This window comes from Panulirus ornatus, chromosome 64, assembly GCF_036320965.1.
Source record: "Panulirus ornatus isolate Po-2019 chromosome 64, ASM3632096v1, whole genome shotgun sequence".
Taxonomy (NCBI): Eukaryota; Metazoa; Arthropoda; class Malacostraca; order Decapoda; family Palinuridae; genus Panulirus; species Panulirus ornatus.
This window is the reverse complement of record NC_092287.1, coordinates 344,894-368,492: the sequence shown is the minus strand read 5'-3', so window position 1 is coordinate 368,492 and position 23,599 is coordinate 344,894. Positions and strand designations below refer to the sequence as shown.

The following is a 23,599-nucleotide window of genomic DNA, read 5'->3' as shown; positions in this document are numbered from 1 at the left end:
GTGGTGTGCAAAGTGAGAGGGTTAGGGAAAATGATTTGGTAAACAGAGAAGAGGTAGTAAAAGCTTTGCGGAAGATGAAAGCCGGCAAGGCAGCAGGTTTGGATGGCATTGCAGTGGAATTTATTAAAAAAGGGGGTGACTGTATTGTTGACTGGTTGGTAAGGTTATTTAATGTATGTATGACTCATGGTGAGGTGCCTGAGGATTGGCGGAATGCGTGCATAGTGCCATTGTACAAAGGCAAAGGGGATAAGAGTGAGTGCTCAAATTACAGAGGTATGAGTTTGTTGAGTATTCCTGGTAAATCATATGGGAGGGTATTGATTGAGAGGGTGAAGGCATGTACAGAGCATCAGATTGGGGAAGAGCAGTGTGGTTTCAGAAGTGGTAGAGGATGTGTGGATCAGGTGTTTGCTTTGAAGAATGTATGTGAGAAATACTTAGAAAAGCAAATGGATTTGTATGTAGCATTTATGGATCTGGAGAAGGCATATGATATAGTTGATAGAGATGCTTTGTGGAAGGTATCAAGAATATATGGTGTGGGAGGCAAGTTGTTAGAAGCAGTGAAAAGTTTTTATCGAGGATGTAAGGCATGTGTACGTATAGGAAGAGAGGAAAGTGATTGGTTCTCAGTGAATGTGGGTTTGCGGCAGGGGTGTGTGATGTCTCCATGGTTGTTTAATTTGTTTATGGATGGGGTTGTTAGGGAGGTGAATGCAAGAGTTTTGGAAAGAGTGGCAAGTATGAAGTCTGTTGTGGATGAGGGAGCTTGGGAAGTGAGCCAGTTGTTGTTCGCTGATGATACAGCGCTGGTGGCTGATTCATGTGAGAAACTGCAGAAGCTGGTGACTGAGTTTGGTAAAGTGTGTGAAAGAAGAAAGTTAAGAGTAAATAAAATAAGAGCAAGGTTATTAGGTACAGTAGGGTTGAGGGTCAAGTCAATTGGGAGGTAAGTTTGAACGGAGAAAAACTGGAGGAAGTAAAGTGTTTTAGATATCTGGGAGTGGATCTGGCAGCGGATGGAACCATGGAAGCGGAATTGAATTATAGGGTGGGGGAGGGGGCGAAAATCCAGGGAGCCTTGAAGAATGTGTGGAAGTCGAGAACATTATCTCGGAAAGCAAAAATGGGTATGTTTGAAGGAATAGTGGTTCCAACAATGTTGTATGGTTGCGAGGTGTGGGCTATGGATAGAGTTGTGCGCAGGAGGGTGGATGTGCTGGAAATGAGATTTTTGAGGACAATGTGTGGTGTGAGGTGGTTTACTCTCAACTTTCTGCTTTCACACACTTTACCAAACTCCGTCACCAGCTTCTGCAGTTTCTCACATGAATCAGCCACCAGTGCTGTATCATCAGCGAACAACAACTGACTCACTTTCCAAGCTCTCTCATCCACAACTGACTGCATACTTGCCCCTCTTTCCAAAACTCTTGCATTCACCTCCCTAACAACCCCATCCATAAACAAATTAAACAACCATGGAGACATCACACACCCCTGCCGCAAACCCACATTCACTGAGAACCAACCACTTTCCTCTCTTCCTACACGCACACATGCCTTCCATCCTCGATAAAAACTTTTCATTGCTTCTAATAACCTGCCTCCCACACCATATATTCTTGATACCTTCCACAAAGCATCTCTATCAACTCTATCATATGCCTTCTCCAGATCCATAAATGCTACATACAAATCCATTTGTTTTTCTAAGTATTTCTCACATATATTCTTCAAAGCAAACACCAGATCCACACATCCTCTACCACTTCTGAAACCACACTGCTCTTCCCCAATCTCATGCTCTGTACATGCCTTCACCCTCTCAATCAATACCCTCCCATATAATTTCCCAAGAATACTCAACAAACTTATACCTCTGTAATATGAGCACTCACCTTTGTCCCCTTTGCCTTTGTACAATGGCACTATGCAAGCATTACGCCAATCCTCAGGCACCTCACCATGAGTCATACATACATTAAATAACCTTACCAACCAGTCAGCAATACAGTCACCCCCTTTTTTTTAATAAATTCCACTGCAAAACCATCCAAACCCGCTGCCTTGCCGGCTTTCATCTTCCGCAAAGCTTTTACTACCTCTTCTCTGTTTATCAAATCATTTTCCCTAACCCTCTTACTTTGCACACCACCTCGACCAAAACACCCTATATCTGCCACTCTATCATCAAACACATTCAACAAACCTTCAAAATACTCACTCCATCTCCTTCTCACATCACAACTACTTGTTATCACCTCCCCATTAGCCCCCTTCACTGAAGTTCCCGTTTGTTCCCTTGTCTTACGCACTTTATTTACCTCCTTCCAACCCATTTGTTCCCTTGTCTTACGCACTTTATTTACCTCCTTCCAAAACTTCTTTTTATTCTCCCTAAAATTTAATGATACTCTCTCACCCCAACTTTCGTTTGCCCTCTTTTTCACCTCTTGCACCTTTCTCTTGACCTGCCTCTTTCTTTTATACATCTCCCACTCATTTGCCTTATTTCCCTGCAAAAATCGTCCAAATGCCTCTCTCTTCTCTTTCACTAATAATCTTACTTCTTCATCCCACCACTCAATACCCTTTCTAATCTGCCCACCTCCCATGCTTCTCATGCCACAAGCATCTTTTGCGCAAGCCATCACTGCTTCTCTAAATACATCCCATTCCTCCCCCACTCCCCTTACGTCCTTTGTTCTCACCTTTTTCCATTCTGTACTCAGTCTCTCCTGGTACTTCCTCACATAAGTCTCCTTCCCAAGCTCACTTACACTCACCACTCTCTTCACCCCAACATTCCCTCTTCTTTTCTGAAAACCTCTACAAATCTTCACCTTCGCCTCCACAAGATAATGATCAGACATCCCTCCAGTTGCACCTCTCAGCACATTAACATCCCAGTCTCTCTTTCGCGCGCCTATCAATTAATACGTAATCCAATAACGCTCTCTGGCCATCTCTCCTACTTACATACGTATACTTATGTATATCTCTCTTTTTAAACCAGGTATTCCCAATCACCAGTCCTTTTTCAGCACATAAATCTACAAGCTCTTTACCATTTCCATATACAACATCTCGGAAAGCAAAAATGGGTATGTTTGAAGGAATAGTGGTTCCAACAATGTTGTATGGTTGCGAGGCGTGGGCTATGGATAGAGTTGTGCGCAGGAGGATGGATGTGCTGGAAATGAGATGTTTGAGGACAATGTGTGGTGCGAGGTGGTTTGATCGAGTAAGTAACGTAAGGGTAAGAGAGATGTGTGGAAATAAAAAGAGCGTGGTTGAGAGAGCAGAAGAGGGTGTTTTGAAATGGTTTGGGCACATGGAGAGAACGAGTGAGGAAAGATTGACCAAGAGGATATATGTGTCGGAGGTGGAGGGAACGAGGAGAAGTGGGAGACCAAATTGGAGGTAGAAAGATGGAGTGAAAAAGATTTTGTGTGATCGGGGCCTGAACATGCAGGAGGGTGAAAGAAGGGCAAGGAATAGAGTGAATTGGATCGATGTGGTATACCGGGGTTGACGTGCTGTCAGTGGATTGAATCAGGGCATGTGAAGCGTCTGGGGTAAACCATGGAAAGCTGTGTAGGTATGTATATTTGAGTGTGTGGACGTATGTATATACATGTGTATGGGGATGGGTTGGGCCATTTCTTTCGTCTGTTTCCTTGCGCTACCTCGCAAACGCGGGAGACAGCGACAAAGCAAAAAAAAAAAAAAAGAAAAAAAATATATATATATATATATATATATATATATATATATATATATATATATATATATATATATATATATTTTTTTTTTTTTTTTTTTTTATACTTTGTCGCTGTCTCCCGCGTTTGCGAGGTAGCGCAAGGAAACAGACGAAAGAAATGGCCCAACCCCCCCCATACACATGTATATACATACGTCCACACACGCAAATACACATACCTACACAGCTTTCCATGGTTTACCCCAGACGCTTCACATGCCTTGATTCAATCCACTGACAGCACGTCAACCCCAGTATACCACATCGCTCCAATTCACTCTATTCCTTGCCCTCCTTTCACCCTCCTGCATGTTCAGGCCCCGATCACACAAAATCTTTTTCACTCCATCTTTCCACCTCCAATTTGGTCTCCCTCTTCTCCTCGTTCCCTCCACCTCCGACACATATATCCTCTTGGTCAATCTTTCCTCACTCATTCTCTCCATGTGCCCAAACCACTTCAAAACACCCTCTTCTGCTCTCTCAACCACGCTCTTTTTATTTCCACACATCTCTCTTACCCTTACGTTACTCACTCGATCAAACCACCTCACACCACACATTGTCCTCAAACATCTCATTTCCAGCACATCCACCCTCCTGCGCACAACTCTATCCATAGCCCACGCCTCGCAACCATACATATATATATATATATATATATATATATATATATATATATATATATATATATATATATATATATTTTTTTTTTTTTTTTTTTTTTTTATACTTTGTCGCTGTCTCCCGCGTTTGCGAGGTAGCGCAAGGAAACAGACGAAAGAAATGGCCCAACCCCCCCCCCCCCATACACATGTACATACACACGTCCAGACACGCAAATATACATACCTACACAGCTTTCCATGGTTTACCCCAGACGCTTCACATGCCTTGCTTCAATCCACTGACAGCACGTCAACCCCTGTATACCACATGACTCCAATTCACTCTATTTCTTGCCCTCCTTTCACCCTCCTGCATGTTCAGGCCCCGATCACACAAAATCTTTTTCACTCCATCTTTCCACCTCCAATTTGGTCTCCCTCTTCTCCTCGTTCCCTCCACCTCCGACACATATATCCTCTTGGTCAATCTCTCCTCACTCATTCTCTCCATGTGCCCAAACCATTTCAAAACACCCTCTTCTGCTCTCTCGACCACGCTCTTTTTATTTCCACACATCTCTCTTACCCTTACGTTACTTACTCGATCAAACCACCTCACACCACACATTGTCCTCAAACATCTCATTTCCAGCACATCCATCCTCCTGCGCACATCTCTATCCATAGCCCACGCCTCGCAACCATACAGCATTGTTGGAACCACTATTCCCTCAAACATACCCATTTTTGATTTCCGAGATAATGTTCTCGACTTCCACACATTTTTCAAGGCTCCCAAAATTTTCGCCCCCTCCCCCACCCTATGATCCACTTCCGCTTCCATGGTTCCATCCGCTGACAGATCCACTCCCAGATATCTAAAACACTTCACTTCCTCCAGTTTTTCTCCATTCAAACTCACCTCCCAATTGACTTGACCCTCACCCCTACTGTACCTAATAACCTTGCTCTTATTCACATTTACTCTCAACTTTCTTCTTCCACACACTTTACCAAACTCAGTCACCAGCTTCTGCAGTTTCTCACATGAATCAGCCACCAGCGCTGTATCATCAGCGAACAACAATTGACTCACTTCCCAAGCTCTCTCATCCCCAACAGACTTCATACTTGCCCCTCTTTCCAGGACTCTTGCATTTACCTCCTTTACAACCCCATCCATAAACAAATTAAACAACCATGGAGACATCACACACCCCTGCCGCAAACCTACATTCACTGAGAACCAATCACTTTCCTCTCTTCCTACACGTACACATGCCTTACATCCTCGATAAAAACTTTTCACTGCTTCTAACAACTTGCCTCCCACACCATATATTCTTAATACCTTCCACAGAGCATCTCTATCAACTCTATCATATGCCTTCTCCAGATCCATAAATGCTACATACAAATCCATTTGCTTTTCTAAGTATTTCTCACATACATTCTTCAAAGCAAACACCTGATCCACACATCCTCTACCACTTCATTATCAGCATATCAACAAGAAATGTAAATGGACTACTAGTCGTGAGTGGATGAACGTTCCTAATTTGCTTCGAGAATGCGTCCTGATGAGTTTTCAAGGCAACGTTACACACTACTTTGGTTAATGTCAACAGAAAAGGGCAACTGTACTTATGAAATAATGACACCATATATGGTAGAACATCATTTGAATAAGCAGCTACCAACTGATCTCAACAGAACATTTCACAGAAAACTTCAGAGAGTATCTTAAAGAAAACGTTATCACACAAAAGGGTAACTAGAAATATATGTTTCTCCTGATACTATATCATTAACACGATAAAACATGCTAAATCTAAGACAAAAAAACTCAGGAATTCCTATGAATGACATGTTTTCCCAATTAAATGTAATATTATCTACAAGCAATCTGTACACAAACATGCGTAATTAAGCTGAAAAAGAAAAAGTTGGTCGTTCTTCCAAGACCACACTGGAGATTTCTAATGACTTCTTGTCTTCTTACCTTGTTTTGTACTATAAGATACACATATTTTCACATCACATTATAATCTTGACAGCCATTCATCATGCTTCCTTACCGAAATACGTTAATCTTTCTGTTTAAAGAAGCCACAAGAACTGACTATTCAAATATTTGGAGTTGAGGAAATTCATCGCATTTCACACAACAAACACATTCACTGATAAAAACCCGCTACACTGCAATTAAACACGGCTTGACCTGTGCCGGTGACTGCATCCCAAGCACACACAACCAACCTGTGCCAGTAATGGCACACCCAAGTATGGGCTGTCATTGACAAGAGCCCGTGCCAAGCTTAGCCTTGGCGATTCTTTACACACACACACACACACACACACACACACACACACACACACACACACACACACACACACCTACACACACACGCACACACACACACACACACACACACACACACACACACACACACACACACAATTTAAAATGAAGACATCTCAATTGGACGCCTGTGGAGCTGATACACTTCCCTTTTCTTTGGTGAACTGGATATATCGTGATGTCAGATTTTTTTTTATCAACTACCTCATAACGAAACATTTTAGAAACTAAGCCTTAAACAGCACAGCAGACAATCAAACAAATTATGACTGGAACAAGCATCTACCTTGTGGAAACTCAATAGTTAGGCTTTGCAACAATGCCCTAGACAGAATTGTCCGTGATCATACAGCCTCCCACATGTTGCAAGTCATAACAATGTGGCACGTATTGAGTCAGAGAATATCCGACAATGTTGCCACAGTATCTATACTTCTTTTTGTCCTTCTGAATGTTTAACCTCAATTACTTACCAGGCACAAGGGTGGTCCAGGCATAGGGGAGGTCCACGTACAGGGTGGTACAGGTATATGGTGGTCCAGGTGGAGGGTGGTTCACATATATGGTGGTCCAGGTACAAGGTGATCCAGGCACAGGGGTGGTCCAGGTACAGGGATGGTTCAGGTACAGGGGTGGTCCAGGTACAGGGGTGATCCAGGTTACAGGGGTAGTCTATGCACAGGGGTGGTCCAAGCTAAAGGGGTGGTCCAGGTTAAAGGGGTGGTTTGGCACAGGGGTGGTGCAGGTTAAAGGGGTGGTCCAGGTTACAGGGGTGGTCCAGATACAGGGGTGGTGCAGGTTAAAGGGGTGGTCCAGGTTACAGGGGTGGTCCAGGTACAGGGGTGGTGCAGGTTAAAGGGGTGGTCCAGGTTACAGAGGTGGTCCAGGTACAGGGGTGGTGCAGGTTAAAGGGGTGGTCCAGGTTACAGGGGTGGTACAGGTATCGCAAGGGAGAATTAGCCTTAATTATCAAGTTTACTTTCATCGTTCTGCGAACCCTGGGTTACAGGACTGTATCGTGGTTCATAATGTTGTACCCTGGGTCACAGTGCTGTTGCTTGGTTCACAGGACTGAGCTCTGGGTCTATACTGTAATGTTGTTATCAAAGGCTTTGATAATTCTGACCTATCGAATTACTTAAGACTTGGTTCGTCTGATTTTACTAGTGGTAATGGATAAAAACTCGTGGGAAGCATTTTACCTAAAATGGGGCAAAGTACTTTTTCTTCAACAAGATTGCTTACATATGGAACAATCCGCCAATCAAAGTGGTTGAAGAGAGTACTATGAATACGTTTAAGGGTAGACTAATAAATATTTCGCTTAAAGTCCATAACTTACATAATTTGCGCTTCCTTTATCACACTGACAATTTGTAGGTAATTATCTTTGAATTATCTGTATACCTTCTACCTTTTAGCACACTAACATGTATTTCTGATATCTTCCGCTATTAGAAACTGCCCCCAAAGCACCCACTGGTCTGTTACTGTTTGAATTCCTTTGTAATTCAAACAACTACAGACCATGAGGTGCTTTCTAAGCTGCTCGTGATTGGGAAAGAGTTCAGAAACGGTGATTAGTGTGGTAAGAGTAGACTAACATGAAGATGATTTAAAACCATTCAATGTAAACTTTGCATATAATTATAAAGGCGCTGATAATGTCAGTTGTGCGAGTGAAACGAAGTATTTGCCAAGCCCATCTTTACAGCTCTCTGTGTTGCTGCTTTGGACTATGTGATTGGTAACTCATTCTACATGTTAACAGTGATGAAGTGATGAAGAATACTTTGCCTTCTGGGTAAAACGTTTGCCCACGAGGTTCTTATATATACTGCAAGTGGAACAAGACAAGTCTAGCGTGAGGTAGCGTGTTAAATCTAAACTATCAAAGCCTTTGATAATTTTGAATACTTGTATCAAATCACTTCTTGAATATTTTCTAAGCTAATTAAGCCCTTAGGATTTGCTTTCCAGTCCGGGAATCCTTTTGGCAGACCGACACTGTTCTCCCTCCATTCTCTCTATCTTCCATCAAGGTGACCAAAAAACTGAACACGGTGTTCAAGCCGGGAGAAGCAGCAGCGACTTATAATATTCAGGAGTATGATGTTAGTCTGACGTGTTAATGATGAAGCTAAGTTCCAGAAAAGTTCCTCATAGCTCAAGGCTGACAGTGAAAGCCATGGCTGAACTGCGTCACTTTCTCACCAGTATGATGTCAAGAAGGAATGTCACAACACTTGTTGCCTAACACTTCCCTCCTCTAATGATTTACTACAGGTGGCCACTACCTCCTATAGCCAGGCGAGACTTACGATCTTAGGAAGAGGGATCTGCTATGGTAAGAAGATCTAGTCCAAATTACGCTTCCTTTCTAACGAGGTCATACTCCCATTTGTAGCTTGGCAGGTCTGGCAGAATAGGCTAAAACGGACTATTGCGCATTTGTAAACAAATGGTACAAATAGCATGGTGGGTAACGGCAGGGCGTAACGTACTTGGCAGAGGGATGCACACGCAACAATATCTCTCAGGTTAACTTGAGTTGGCACAGGAGACACAGGAACCAGATGAAATTGGCCTACTTGGAACTCTATTCATAAGACGCTGAACACGTGAAGCAGACATGGCACTGGCGTGTATTGTCTTTCTTGTTGCTCAATCAGGCAGGTGAGGTTACGACATCTACACTTAGGGAAGCAGCAGCTAAAGACGCTTATAGTCAGGGTGCAGCAGCTAAAGGTACCTACAGTCAGGGTGCAACATGAAACGGCAACTACGGTCAGGGAACAGCAGGTGAAGGCCTCTACAGTAAGGGAGATGCAGCTAAAGGCACTTACAATAAAGGAGAAGCAAGTAAAGGCACTTACAATAAAGGAGAAGCAAGTAAAGGCACTTACAATAAAGGAGAAGCAAGTAAAGGCACTTACAGTATGAGAAAAGCAGGTACAGGCACCTACAGTTAGGGAGGAGGTTAAAAACAGTCGGGGAGAAGCAGGTACAGGCATCCACAATCAAGATGCAGGTGCAGGCACCTACAGTCGGGGAGAAACAGGTAAACAGGCAGCATGATAGGCTTTAAGCTCAAACAACCAACCAACCGACCAGGCAGTGGAATTCTCTGTCAAGTTTGGAGGGGCATCAACTCCTTATATGCTAGTGCTGGATCGTTTAGCTTAAGACCTAAAGAGGTAAGAGTGGCAGATGTTGTTAGTGTAGGGTTCCTCCTCTCGAAATCTTTCTGTGTGTTAACGACGCAAAAAAGATACCAGATCTCGTGAAGAATGGTAGAATGGTTTGATGAAGAGATAGAGTTGGTGAAAGCCTTACGTAAAATGAAATGTGGCAAGGCAACTGAATTGGGTGGTTGACTTGTTGACTGGTGTATGTATGGATCATGATGAGGTGCCTGAGGATTTAACGGAAGGCATGTATAGTGCCACTGTATAAAGGCCAGAGGGACAAAGGTAATGGTTGAAACCACGGAGGTATAAACCTGTTAATTGTACCCGGTATGAGATGGAAGTGATTGAGAGGAAGAAGGCATGTCCGGAACCTCAGACTGGAAGGTGTGGTTACAGAAGTGGTAAAGGATGTTTGGATTAGGTGTTTTATTTAAAGAATGTGTGAAAAATGCCTAGAAATACGGAAGGATCTGCAGAAAGCATATGATAAGGTTGATAGAAATGTCTTGTGTAAACTTCTAAGAAAATATGGTGAGGGAGGAAAGGTCTTAGAAGCAGTGGGTTTTTATCAAGTGTGTAAGGCGTGTGTTCAAGTACGAAGAGAGGAGAGTGGGTTGTTCCAATGAAAATTGGTCTGCGGCAAGGGTGTGTGATATCAACATGGCTGGTAAGCTGTTTATGGACGGGCTCGTGAGAGAGGTAAATGCAAGAGAGAGAGAGAGAGAGAGAGAGAGAGAGAGAGAGAGAGAGAGAGAGAGAGAGAGAGAGAGAGAGAGAGAGAGAGAGAGAGGGGGGGGGCATACAGTCTGTAGTGGATGAGGGGGGGCTTGAAAGCAGTCAATTTTGTCTGCTGATGATACAGCATTGGTGGCAGATTCGACTGAGAAACTGCAGAAGCTGGTGACTGAGTTTAGAAGAGTGTGTGAAGGAAAAAAGAGTAAATGAAAAAAAAAAAAACAAGGTTATTAGGTTTAGCATGGTAGAGGACAGTTTGGTTGGGATGTGCGAGTTTGAATGGAGAAAGATTGGAGGAAGTGAAGTGTTTTAGATATCTGGGAGTGGACACGGCAGCATACGGAGCTATGGAAGCGAAAGTGAGTCGTACTGTAGGTGAGAGGGAGAAGGTTCTGGGAGCATTGAAGAATGTGTAGAGAGAGAGGTTACTATCTGGAAGGGCGAAAATAGGTATGTTTGAAGGAATAGATATCCCGACAATGTTGTATGGATGCCAGGCATAGGCAGTAGATAAGGCTGTGCGGAGAAGGGTGGATGTGTTGGAAATGAAATGTTTGAGGACAATATGTGGTATGAGGAGATTTTACATGTAGGTAATAAAAGGGTAAGAGAGATGTGTGGTAATGAAAAGAATGTGGTTGAGAGAGATGAGAAGGGTGCGCTAAAATGGTTTTGACATATGGAGAGAATGGGTGAGGATAGGCTGACAAAGAGGATATGTGTGTTGGAAGTAGAGGTAGTTTTACTCTAGATGGTGGTGGTGGAGTTTGTGATGGTGATAGAGGAAGTGTTGAAGGCTGGGGTTGTAGTCCAGTTAGTAGTGGTGGTGCAGACTGTGGTTGTGGTGGTGCAGATGGTGGTGTTCCTACAGGTTAAGATGAGGTATTGGTGGCGGTGGAGAGACTGTAGTGTCAGGGTGATAGTTCTGCAGTAGGTGTTGGTGGTGGAACATTGATGGTGTTTCTAATGGCGGTGGTATTGGAGTGGTGGTAGGTGTGGTGATGGTGTTGCTAGTGGGGTGGTGTTGGATGTGGTGTTTGACTGGTGTTGGTGATATAGGTGGTAACGCGATAAGAGCAAGGACATCTGTGTTTATAACACTCTCTCTTGTTTTTCGTCTGACGTTATCAGGCCAACAGCCATCATATCATCTGCTATCTGCGTGTGACCACCAGCGGCTCCTCGTACTGTGGCAGATAACAACAAAAATTAGTACGGTATTTGCTGACTCCCTCCTCATCACGTGATCACTCTGCTGACTCCCTCTTCATCACGTGATCTCTCTGCTGACTCCCTCCTCATCAAGTGGTCACTCTGCTGACTCCCTCCTCATCAAGTGGTCACTCTGCTGACTCCCCCCTCATCAAGTGGTCACTCTGCTGACTCCCTCCTCATCAAGTGGTCACTCTGCTGACTCCCTCCTCATCAAGTGGTCACTCTGCTGACTCCCTCCTCATCAAGTGGTCACTCTGCTGACTCCCTCCTCATCAAGTGGTCACTCTGCTGACTCCCTCCTCATCAAGTGGTCACTCTGCTGACTCCCTCCTCAACACGTGGTCACTGCTAGAAGTAGTGAGGAGTTTTTCTATCCCTATGTTCAAGTTTAGCATACACAAAAAGCCACCAATGTTTGTTCTTTTATTCATTATTACTCGGCTCAACATGACAGAGTCAAACTATCATCATTCCAGTCGATGTTCCTTAGTGCATTACGTATATGCAGTCAGGAATTTATTGATGCTGGGTTTGAGAAGATATATTCTATTGTATCCAAGTTAAAGTATCCTAAATCTTTCAATGATAAATCCCTTAAGCTGGCAAAGAAATCATTTTATAGAGTTGAGTCCAAACCTCCCATTGATACCAAGAATTTTTTAGTTCTCCATTTTAATGATAATTGTACATTACTTCCCAGTAATACCACGTCACCTATTAACTCTAACTCTTGTATCACTAGAAATATAATTGAATCTTCTATTATTAGATACACAAAGAACTGTAACATTAATATTAGTGAAGATCTATATAAATTGCATAGCTTTATTGACAAAATTTGTAAACAGTTCCCCTTCTTGGCCAATAATAAGTTTATGATACCTTTGTTGCCAGTCTTAACGCATCCGACCTTCATTCGGGTAGTCACTTGTTTACCAAATGGCGCCCTAGCTGTGTCTCTTCGTCATATATCAACTGACTGTTTGTTACATTTTTTCATGTATGTCCCCTGATGATGTGATTATTGCATGAAAGTGCACTTGCAACCTATCGTCTTTCACTTCCACGGGGAAAATGAAACACGATAGGAATATCTTGATCAAGTGCAAAATTGTGATCCTTTCCAATATATACATACATATATATATATATATATATATATATATATATATATATATATATATATATATATATATATATATATATATATGGGATGTATTTAGGGAATCAGTGATGGATTGCGCAAAAGATGCTTGTGGCATGAAAAGAGTGGGAGGTGGGTTGATTAGAAAGGGTAGTGAGTGGTGGGATGAAGAAGTAAGATTATTAGTGAAAGAGAAGAGAGAGGCATTTGGACGATTTTTGCAGGGAAAAAATGCATTTGAGTGGGAGATGTATAAAAGAAAGAGACAGGAGGTCAAGAGAAAGGTGCAAGAGATGTAAAAGAGGGCAAATGAGAGTTGGGGTGAGAGAGTATCATTAAATTTTAGGGAGAATAAAAAGATCTTCTGGAAGGAGGTAAATAAAGTGCGTAAGACAAGGGAGTAAATGGGAACTTCAGTGAAGGGCGCAAATGGGGAGGTGATAACAAGTAGTGGTGATGTGAGAAGGAGATGGAGTGAGTATTTTGAAGGTTTGTTGAATGTGTTTGATGATAGAGTGGCAGATATAGGGTGTTTTGGTCGAGGTGGTGTGCAAAGTGAGAGGGTTAGGGAAAATGATTTGGTAAACAGAGAAGAGGTAGTAAAAGCTTTGCGGAAGATGAAAGCCGGAAAGGCAGCAGGTTTGGATGGTATTGCAGTGGAATTTATTAAAAAAGGGGGTGACTGTATTATTGACTGGTTGGTAAGGTTATTTAATGTATGTATGACTTATGGTGAGGTGCCTGAGGATTGGCGGAATGCGTGCATAGTGCCATTGTACAAAGGGAAGGGGGATAAGAGTGAGTGCTCAAATTACAGAGGTACAAGTTTGTTGAGTATTCCTGGTAAATTATATGGGAGGGTATTGATTGAGAGGGTGAAGGCATGTACAGAGCATCAGATTGGGGAAGAGCAGTGTGGTTTCAGAAGTGGTAGAGGATGTGTGGATCAGGTGTTTGCTTTGAAGAATGTATGTGAGAAATACTTAGAAAAGCAAATGGATTTGTATGTAGCATTTATGGATCTGGAGAAGGCATATGATAGCGTGGATAGAGATGCTCTGTGGAAGGTATTAAGAATATATGGTGTGGGAGGCAAGTTGTTGGAAGCAGTGAAAAGTTTTTATCGAGGATGTAAGGCATGTGTACGTGTAGGAAGAGAGGAAAGTGATTGGTTCTCAGTGAATGTAGGTTTGCGGCAGGGGTGTGTGATGTCTCCATGGTTGTTTAATTTGTTTATGGATGGGGTTGTTAGGGAGGTGAATGCAAGAGTTTTGGAAAGAGTGGCAAGTATGAAGTCTGTTGTGGATGAGAGAGCTTGGAAAGTGAGTCAGTTGTTGTTCGCTGATGATACAGCGCTGGTGGCTGATTCATGTGAGAAACTGCAGGAGCTGGTGACTGAGTTTGGTAAAGTGTGTGAAAGAAGAAAGTTAAGAGTAGATATGAATAAGAGCAAGGTTATTAGGTACAGTAGGGTTGAGGATCAAGTCAATTGGGAGGTAAGTTTGAATGGAGAAAAACTGGAGGAAGTAAAGTGTTTTAGATATCTGGGAGTGGATCTGGCAGCGGATGGAACCATGGAGGCGGAAGTGAATCACAGGGTTGGGGGAGGGGGGCGAAAATCCTGGGAGCCTTGAAGAATGTGTGGAAGTCGAGAACATTATCTCGGAAAGCAAAAATGGGTATGTTTGAAGGAATAGTGGTTCCAACAATGTTGTATGGTTGCGAGGCGTTTGCTATGGATAGAGTTGTGCACAGGAGGATGGATGTGCTGGAAATGAGATGTTTGAGGACAATGTGTGGTGTGAGGTGGTTTGATCGAGTAAGTAACGTAAGGGTAAGAGAGATGTGTGGAAATAAAAAGAGCGTGGTAGAGAGAGCAGAAGAGGGTGTTTTGAAATGGTTTGGGCACATGGAGAGAATGAGTGAGGAAAGATTGACCAAGAGGATATATGTGTCGGAAGTGGAGGGAACGAGGAGAAGTGGGAGACCAAATTGGAGGTGGAAAGATGGAGTGAAAAAGATTTTGTGTGATCGGGGCCTGAACATGCTGGAGGGTGAAAGGAGGGCAAGGAATAGAGTGAATTGGATCGATGTGGTATACCGGGGTTGACGTGCTGTCAGTGGATTAAAACAGGGCATGTGAAGCGTCTGGGGTAAACCATGGAAAGCTGTGTAGGTATGTATATTTGCGTGTGTGGACGTATGTATATACATGTGTATGGTGGTGGGTTGGGCCATTTCTTTCGCCTGTTTCCTTGCGCTACCTCGCAAACGACAAAGCGACAAAGCAAAAAAAGAAAAAAAAAAAAAAAATATATATATATATATATATATATATATATATATATATATATATATATATATATATATATATATATATATTATCCCTAGGGATAGGGGAGAAAGAATACTTCCCACGCATTCCCTGCGTGTCGTATAAGGCGACTAAAAGGGGAGGGAGCGGGGGACTGGAAATCCTCCCCTCTCGTTATTTTTTTTAATTTTCCAAAAGAAGGAACAGAGAAGAGGGCCAGGTGAGGATATTCCCTGAAAGGCCCAGTCCTCTGTTCTTAACGCTACCTCGCTAACGCGGGAAATGGCGAATAGTTTGAAAGAAATATATATATATATATATATATATATATATATATATATATATATATATATATATATATATATATATATATATATATGTATATATATATAATTGGAGGTGGAAAGATGGAGTGAAAAAGATTTTGAGTGATCGGGGCCTGAACATGCAGGAGGGTGAAAGGCGTGCAAGGAATAGAGTCAATTGGAACGATATGGTATACCGGGGTCGACGTGCTGTCAATGGATTGAACCAGGGCATGTGAAGCGTCTTGGGTAAACCATGGAAAGTTCTGTGGAGCCTGGATGTGGAAAGGGAGCTGTGGTTTCGGTGCATTATTACATGACAGCTAGAGACTGAGTGTGAACGAATGGGGCCTTTGTTGTCTTCCTAGCGCTACCTCGCGCACAGGAGGGGGGACTGGGTTGTTATTTCATGTGTGGCGGGGTAGCGATGGAAATGAATAAAGGCAGACAGTATATATTATGTACATGTATATATATGTATATGTCTGTGTATGTATATATATGTATACGTTGAGATTTATAGGTATGTATATTTGCGTGTGTGGACGCGTATGTATATACATGTGTATGTGGGTGGGTTGGGCCATTCTTTCGTCTGTTTACTTGCGCTACCCCGCTAACGCGGGAGACAGCAATAAAGCAAAATAAATATATAAATATATATATATATATATATATATATATATATATATATATATATATATATATATATATATATATATATATTATATATGGGAGAGAACGAGAGGCATGGGGCTGTTGCTGTCCCTTGTTTGGCAAGCGAAAAAATGAAATTATTTTTTTGCTATAGTGAAAAAATAAAAGGGAAAAAAGAGGAGAAAGAATATTTTTTCCTACTCTGGTTATTCAATGGATATTAACTTTGGAAACTTTCTAGAGATCTTCATATTATTCATTGATTTTGCTAGTGAAAACAAAAAAAGGTGGCCAGATTCGTTATCATTCTGTCGAGTTTGGCCCCTGACGCATATCCTACTGACGACTCAAGTAGAGACAAGTGCCCAGGAAGAGAGAGGTCATGTAGTGTGACCCTGTGTTACGTATGGGAATTGATTACCTGTGGGAAGGGCCATGGCCTCCGGCTCAGGTCGCTACTGGCGGGCTGACCTTGCTACATGTGTCGGGTGCTACAGATCATAACTTTCTCCTCATTAAATTTGCCAAGTGCTTCTTATCTTTAGTAGATATTTGGCACCGCAATGCGTTATGGGGTGTCTATATAATCTTCATTAAGATACTAAGTATGCCATTACCTGCTGTTCAGGAGAACAGTATTGTCATCTTTGTAAACATTTATATACGTATTGTACACAGTACAGCTCATACGGTCAACAACTAGTTGTTCTGCGTCAAAATAAATGAACAACAACCTCAGTCGTTCTGCCAGTAAGCAACATCCTTACACTCTTCTCTGTTACTTGTTGTCGACTGTGTGTCATTTCTAACCTGTTTACCTATTTGTATTGTGCGGGAAGGAATATCTTAACTTGTGGAGCTCCATCTCTTGAACGCTCTCTATTATCATATAAACCTTGAAATTTATGTATGCTGTCTGCATTAACCTTATCTTCAGTCAATTTGATCCATTCATCCTCAACTGTTTTACTGTAAAAGTATCTTTTTACATCCTAATTCACAAGTGTCTTAATTTCATGTTGTGTCCTCTAGTTGCTCTATCCACCTCAGTTTTCCCTCTTACAAGGTAGGTAAACTTAACTCTCCAGCCTTTCCCTGTAGCTTGCATATACTTCTCTTAATTGTGGTACGATCTTTGTTGCTCTCCTCTGAACCCTCTCTTTGAATTCTTCGTTCTTCTTTAGGTTAGCTAACAAAACGTGAGAAGCATATTCTTGGTTTGGCCCTATACAGGACTTGAACTGCCCACTAAATATTTCTTTATCCGTATACTTGAAATATATTCTGATATCTCCCAGTAGACAGTCTGTCTCCTCTAATGTTTTCCTAATGTGTGTGTGTGCGTCTGTGTGTGTGTGTGTGTGTGTGTGTGTGTGTGTGTGTGTGGGTGTGTGTGTGTGTGTGTGTGTGTACACACCTGAGAAAGCTCAGGGCCACGTGGCTTCGTTGCTATTAAAAGCGAAAGAAGGAAGTTACACGACCACTGCGTTTCTTACGTTGTTGCCAAGTTGCTCTGGTTTGCACCATCAACATGGCTTGACTCAGATGGTGGGATATTCCCTCACCTCCGAGTATAAATACACACGTGTGACGGCTGCCTTCCACACCACACCTCCCACACCAGACATGGTCAACGGATTTTCTGATAATTCCAGTTAAAAAGTGTTTCAGAAAAGTAGAGTTGCATGTATGACTCCTAGAGCTTACACACTGGCAACGATAAACTACCACATAAGGAACGTCGGAACTGCCAAGTCATTATCAATGACTATAAAAACAGCTTTTGCGGCTCAGCCTGTCCCTCTGGTTCAAACGTCTATCAGGACTGAATTTATATGTAACTATGTAAATGAATGTTATTATGGAAACTGATATGTAAGTACACAAGTAAACGTACATTCAACTTTGGAAATGTATAACAGTCATGCAGTTGTTGCTGCCCTGAACAATGACTGGCTGGCCTTGTGGTGGTAGCTTACAATGTAGGGTACAGGGTTATGGTACGGTACTGGATAAGGTGATATGGTACAGTGGTGGGCCATGGAAGAAGATATAGAGGGTGTTGAACAAGTAACGGGTACAGTAATAAGGGTACAGTATACGGAATAAAAGGAGTATAAAGGTAGTATGTTGTGTTACAGTATGGAAATGGTACAGTTATGTGGGGCGTTAATGTGGAAGATTCCTGCAGTCAGGTACGGGAAAGATATACTATTAAGTGGTAGAGTTATGGAGTACATTGGATAAGTCAGGGTTAAAGTACAAGAGAAGGTGGGTACAGTTACGGCACAAATGCTAAGGAGAAACAAGCAAACACGGTAATGAGAGAAGCGGAGAGAAGTGGGTACCGAAGGGGATGACAGTGGGTACGTCATTATCAGGTAAAGTGCAGAGGAAATTTTAAGTTGATGTGGTAAGGTGTCACAGGTAGGGGTGTAGTGTAGGTCTACCATGTCAGGTTACTCTGTTGGGTAGAGTGGCCAGTGTCATAAAGAGTTATAGTGAAAGGGCATAATGTAAGGGTACATTGCTTGGGTACTCTAGCAAGATAAGTTGAGAGGATACATTGTCATGATACATTGTTAAATGCCCCGAATGAGAACAAAAAAGTAATAGAAAGCCAGAGGTAAACACTGTTATGTTGTTTTGCCCATCAGCTTTTGGAAGAATCATATGACATCACAACTGACGTCAAGTTGACTGTTCCTATACTAACCGTGTTTTACTGTATTATGTTGCTCCTCGCGCTCAAAATATTTCTTTACCACCGACATTATCGACGCATGGGATAAGCACCCAGAACATATTGCTCAGAGAAACACTGTTCATACGTTCAATATTAAGTTTGATCATTATCTGTCACATTCTGGTACTGAATCGTTATAACGTAGCGGTATATCATGCGATCTTCTCAACCGCTGATCTTCCACTGGCCATGCTGCGGTAACTTATCAACATAGATTAATCCATATTGCTTGCGTTAAGGGAGCAAGGAATTATTCTACAATCCTTCCACATCAGGAGTAATATGGACATGGTAGGTGGCGAGTCTGTGGCGCAAAACTTATCTTTATCATTGTCTTTATAACATAAAATGAATGATTGCATGGCTCTGGTGATCGGATGTATGGCATATTTTCATTCAGTCAGTCTATTATCTGACTTTCCTGCAAAAGTTAACTTCAAATATATTAGTTCTTCAACGTATTGTTTTCTACCTTGTTTCCGTATGACGTGTTGTCAAGGGCATGGAAGGTGGGGAAACAACCTTTGTTATGCTATTCTTCTCTTCTGCTTTTAATGAGCCAGCATCTTCTTCATTAACATTGAGGCCAAATCCCCTCGTTTGGACCTTAGGGTCTGTGTCTCTATGTAACTCCATGAACTTAAAAGTTTATCCCAGCTGTTGATCATGAGCTTATCCCAGCCAAGAATCAACAGTTTATCCCAGCTGTTGATCATGAGCTTATCCCAGCCAAGAGTCAACAGTTTATCCCAGCTGTAGATCATGAGCTTATCCCATCCAAGAGTCAACAGTTTATCCCAGCTGTAGATCATGAGCTTATCCCATCCAAGAGTCAACAGTTTATCCCAGCTGTAGATCATGAGCTTATCCCATCCAAGAGTCAACAGTTTATCCCAGCTGTAGATCATGAGCTTATCCCAGCCAAGAGTCAACAGTTTATCCCAGCTGTTGATCATGAGCTTATCCCAGCCAAGAGTCAACAGTTTATCCCAGCTGTTGATCATGAGCTTATCCCAGCCAAGAATCAACAGTCTATCCCAGCTGTTGATCATGAGCTTATCCCAGCCAAGAGTCAACAGTTTATCCCAGCTGTTGATCATGAGCTTATCCCAGCCAAGAGTCAACAGTTTATCCCAGCTGTTGATCATGAGCTTATCCCAGCCAAGAATCAACAGTTTATCCCAGCTGTAGATCATGAGCTTATCCCAGCCAAGAGTCAACAGTTTATCCCAGCTGTTGATCATGAGCTTATCCCAGCCAAGAATCAACAGTTTATCCCAGCTGTTGATCATGAGCTTATCCCAGCCAAGAGTCAACAGTTTATCCCAGCTGTTGATCATGAGCTTATCCCAGCCAAGAGTCAACAGTTTATCCCAGCTGTTGATCATGAGCTTATCCCAGCCAAGAATCAACAGTTTATCCCAGCTGTTGATCATGAGCTTATCCCAGCCAAGAATCAACAGTTTATCCCAGCTGTAGATCATGAGCTTATCCCAGCCAAGAATCAACAGTTTATCCCAGCTGTTGATCATGAGCTTATCCCAGCCAAGAGTCAACAGTTTATCCCAGCTGTAGATCATGAGCTTATCCCAGCCAAGAGTCAACAGTTTATCCCAGCTGTTGATCATGAGCTTATCCCAGCCAAGAGTCAACAGTTTATCCCAGCTGTAGATCATGAGCTTATCCCAGCCAAGAATCAACAGTTTATCCCAGCTGTTGATCATGAGCTTATCCCAGCCAAGAATCAACAGTTTATCCCAGCTGTTGATCATGAGCTTATCCCAGCCAAGAGTCAACAGTTTATCCCAGCTGTAGATCATGAGCTTATCCCAGCCAAGAATCAACAGTTTATCCCAGCTGTTGATCATGAGCTTATCCCAGCCAAGAGTCAACAGTTTATCCCACCTACAAATTAAGGGCTAATTCCGTCCAAGGATCAACGGGTTATCTCATCTACAGATGAAGAGTTTATTCCGACCAGAGATCAACGGCATATCCCGGGTAGGGATCAGGGGCTTCTCCAGAAAAGGGATCAAGAGCTTATACAAGTCGGGGGTCAAAGGTTATCTTGGGCAGGGTCGTGTGACCAAACTTCCATGGCGTAGGCACTGCCGCCTCTCAGTCCGTGGTTATCTGGGTTGTCAACATGTAATAAGGCTCGAAGTATGTCAAGATAAGAAGCAGGTGGCTAGCCGTAGGTGGGTGTGTCATACATAATTGTGTGGTAAGACTGTGACCTTGGACGCAATTAGGGCGGGGGAGTATGGCATGATGTGCTGTGGCGGAGGGAGAAAGGGGGATGGATACAGGTAGGGGGAGGAGAGGAAGGAGGATGATTTAGAGGGATAAAGGATGTGGGTTATTAGGGTGGAAGAATGGTTTCCCTACAACCTCCCAGACCTGCGTATCACAACTTACGTAACGTGTTACATAACTGGGATACGCATGACCGGTGCAGCTCGAGAGGAAGTGATGTAACTTGGTGTCACCGGCGGTGCTCTTTATCAACGTACATGTTACTCACGACGTAGTTACACTTGAGAGTCGCATCGCAAACTCAAGGTCTGCCTTTCCTAAGCTGGTCTGAAGCCTCTCAAACCATACATTTACACCGTTATTAAAAGTTTCAAGTGTTGGCCTTACAAGCTCCCTAGTTGTTCAATCTCTGGTCTTACAAGCACTGTTCTTACTAGTGCTGGCTTTACAAGCACTGGAGTTACAAGTGCTGGCATTATCAACACTGGTCTTACAAGCATTGGTCTTACAAGCTCTGGTCTTACAAGCATTTTCCTTACAAGCACTATCTTACAAGCGCTGGCCTTACAAGCACTGGTCTCACAAGTGCTGTTCGTACAGTCAGTGGGCTGGAGATATCCTGATGGCGGAAGTGGTTGTGCTCGAGAAAGCGTCTGTCATATCAGGCAAGAGCGAGTCTGTATACCATATCGCTCCAACTCGCTCTCTTCCTTGCACGTCTCGCACCCTCCTGCCCCGAGGCTTCAAAGCATCTTGCACTACCTCCTTCCACCTCGTCCATGGTTCCCGCGTTTCCTTGTTCCCTCCACTTCTGACATGTATACCCTCTTAGCCACCCTTTTCTCATTAATCCTCTCCATATGTCCAAAACACTTCAGCACGTTCTCTTCACCTCTCCCTCTTTCATCCATTCTTCTCTCACTAACACACCTCTGTTTTACCGTCATACCTTATTCGATCAACACTCCTTACACCTTCTATTTTCGGGGGAACAACGGAAAGGTTGACTAGGGGCTGGAAATTCTCCCGTCCCGTTTTTATTTTTCAAAAAAGTGAACAGAGAAGGGGGCCAATTGAGGATATTCCCTCGAAGGCTTAGTCCTCTGTTCTTAACGCTACCCCGCTAACGCGGGAAATGGCGAATGTGTTTTTTTTTTGTGCGTGTGTTTGTGTGTGAGTATATATATATATATACATATATATATATATATATATATATATATATATATATATATATATATATATATATATATATATATATATATATACTCCGCATTTTAGGAACTGAAATATAAGAAATGGGGGGGGTGTCCTCTATCCCTCTGCTCCCGCCTTCATTTAGTCATGTACAACATGCAGGGAAGACGGAGGTAGAATTTGCCTCCCCTACCGACACAGATAGATATAGATAGATAGATAGATAATGAGAAAGTCTAGCATAATTAAGAATATCTTGTTTATGGGTCGAGTGGTGGTGGTTTAATCGTGAGAACATAGAAATGAAGAGAATCTCAGACAATAGTAAAGTGAAAGGAATTAAAAACATTAGAATAATAACTGGACGTATGAATCTGATGTAGGTATTTTCAAAATCTACTGAATTTGAACACGAGCGAGTGAACTTGAATTTGTCTTGAGTTGAAAACAATCGATATTACCAAAAACAGATTACTGATTATAAATCAATAATAACAAATATAATGATTCTAATGTCTAGGAAAAGCGAAAAAATTATCGAACAAAAAAGTATTACGTAAATCATCCTAACTGGTAAACTGATAAACAATTTCCAAGTTAAATATTTAGCAAATGTTTTACTTACGTGGGTCAACACGTAATGCTCGGGAGCCCGATCAAGAGCTCCTGCTCTCACAAACACATATTCAATACTAAAACACATGGCCGCTGACTAGAAATAACGTCTTTCCGAGAGTGATTTTTAATTGCTCAAAAAGATGGTTTGGCAATTAGAGCGACCGATCGCGCCAAGTGACCGAAATATTCTGGTAACGCTTTAGAATTGATGTTCACAGGATTTGGTTAAGATTCATGTGGTTTTGTAACTAGCATTATTACATCTAAACATTCAGTTATTATATCAACGTCCTTAATTGTTTTTATAATCAAATTTACTGTACTGCACTGGTTTTGTTTTAGATTGTGTTGTTTGTAGTTCTGATAATAAATTGCGAACTCTCTCAAACGTTAATAAATAAGATGTTTCGAATGACGGAGAAAAAGGCAAATTGTGCCTTGTGAGTGGCAATGTAATGTGAGATTTCTGTGAGACGTAA

At 42.3% G+C, this 23,599-nt stretch overlaps 1 protein-coding gene across 4 annotated transcripts in view; it reads right to left on the bottom strand.

Annotated features, from left to right (window-relative positions):
* LOC139746324 (glutamyl aminopeptidase-like) overlaps window positions 1-23,599 on the bottom strand; it is a 181,951-nt gene that overhangs the window by 69,620 nt on the left and 88,732 nt on the right. The window contains exon 1 of one of the 4 annotated variants that reach the window (XM_071657465.1): window positions 23,128-23,196. The exons of 2 other annotated variants lie outside the window; for them this stretch is intronic. The gene's annotated coding sequence lies outside the window, so the exon portion shown is untranslated. Of the gene's footprint in view, window positions 1-23,127; window positions 23,197-23,599 lie in introns of those variants that run through there. One more of the 4 variants, XM_071657466.1, reaches the window with a different exon arrangement.